The sequence below is a fragment of the Chrysochloris asiatica genome, unplaced genomic scaffold (genome assembly GCF_000296735.1).
Source record: "Chrysochloris asiatica unplaced genomic scaffold, ChrAsi1.0 scaffold00069, whole genome shotgun sequence".
Classification (NCBI taxonomy): Eukaryota; Metazoa; Chordata; class Mammalia; order Afrosoricida; family Chrysochloridae; genus Chrysochloris; species Chrysochloris asiatica.
Genome location: NW_006408587.1, coordinates 9,882,252 through 9,883,443, shown reverse-complemented (window position 1 = coordinate 9,883,443; position 1,192 = coordinate 9,882,252).

Genomic DNA, 1,192 nt, shown 5'->3' with positions numbered 1-1,192 from the left:
AACAGAAGCTAAGGGATTTTACCAAAGCCAGCCCTGCTATGAAAAAATATCCTAAAGGAAGTTCTGTGGACTGAGAACCAGCAAGAACAGACAACAACCAGAGAATGACGTATGTGGCAGCATCACCCTGAACTCAATCGACAAATGGAAGAGTCAAGAGCAGAATAAAATTATAAGACCAGAGGCTCTGGGAGGTCAGTCTATGATCAAAATAATTACAATGTGAAGAAGGTAAACACAGAGGAACACAGATCCAGGTGGTAGATTACAGGGTAAAATAGACTTTCTCAAATGGAGGGAAGAGTTAATGGAATATAAGGTAACCACAACAGTGGGGCTGGGGTGGGGGGGCTTAGTTTGTGTTTTAGGGAGGCAATACAAGAAGTGGGAGGAGGTGGAAGAACAAGACAGATAGGGGAACACTGAGACAAGTTTGCATGGCCTAAGTGGGACAGAGATAAATAGTTAATGCATGCTCAACCTTGGAACAACAGGGCTCTTTGATACAGGGATCTAAGCATAGTTTGAAGAGGGGAAACAATGCTAAAATACTTGACTGTCTTATGAATATTGGTTTTCCTTGCCTACTACTGTAAAATAGACACTTGAGTGTGATAGAAAGGAATGTCGGGAAACATGATTACAGAAAGCTTGTAAGCCTGTCTTCAGTCTATAACTGATTAGAATACCTTAAAGGGGTTATAGAACTTTCACAGTGAAATAGGCCTCTTGCAAAGTCTTTGCAGAGTATAGGACCTTAGGTGGAATCCTGAGGGCCATCCAGAAACTTATGAGTTAGGACATTCCCACTAGCAAGAACAAGCTGACTAATCTGGAACAACTAGAGCTACAGAAGGTACATCTTCTAAGAAAGGTCATCAGAAAGAAAAAAAAAAATGTCAGCATGACTGGCTACTACAAGAATAAGGAAGCTGTTCATCAAGAAGCATCAAGGCAAGCAATCAAGCACCTTCAGGACAAATTCCCCTCTAAGAATGAAACACATGAACAGGCATGTAAGCTTGCTGGCAACCACATTGGTCTACTTGTGAGTGGACGAGGGGGAAAGGCAGCAATGAAGAAATGAGCTGAGTTCAACCACAGTCCAGTGACTCCCATTGACCTAGAAATGAGAGAGAGAAGAGGAATGGCTGGTTTGTCCAAAGTGTGGTGAGACCTGGGTACACTTAAG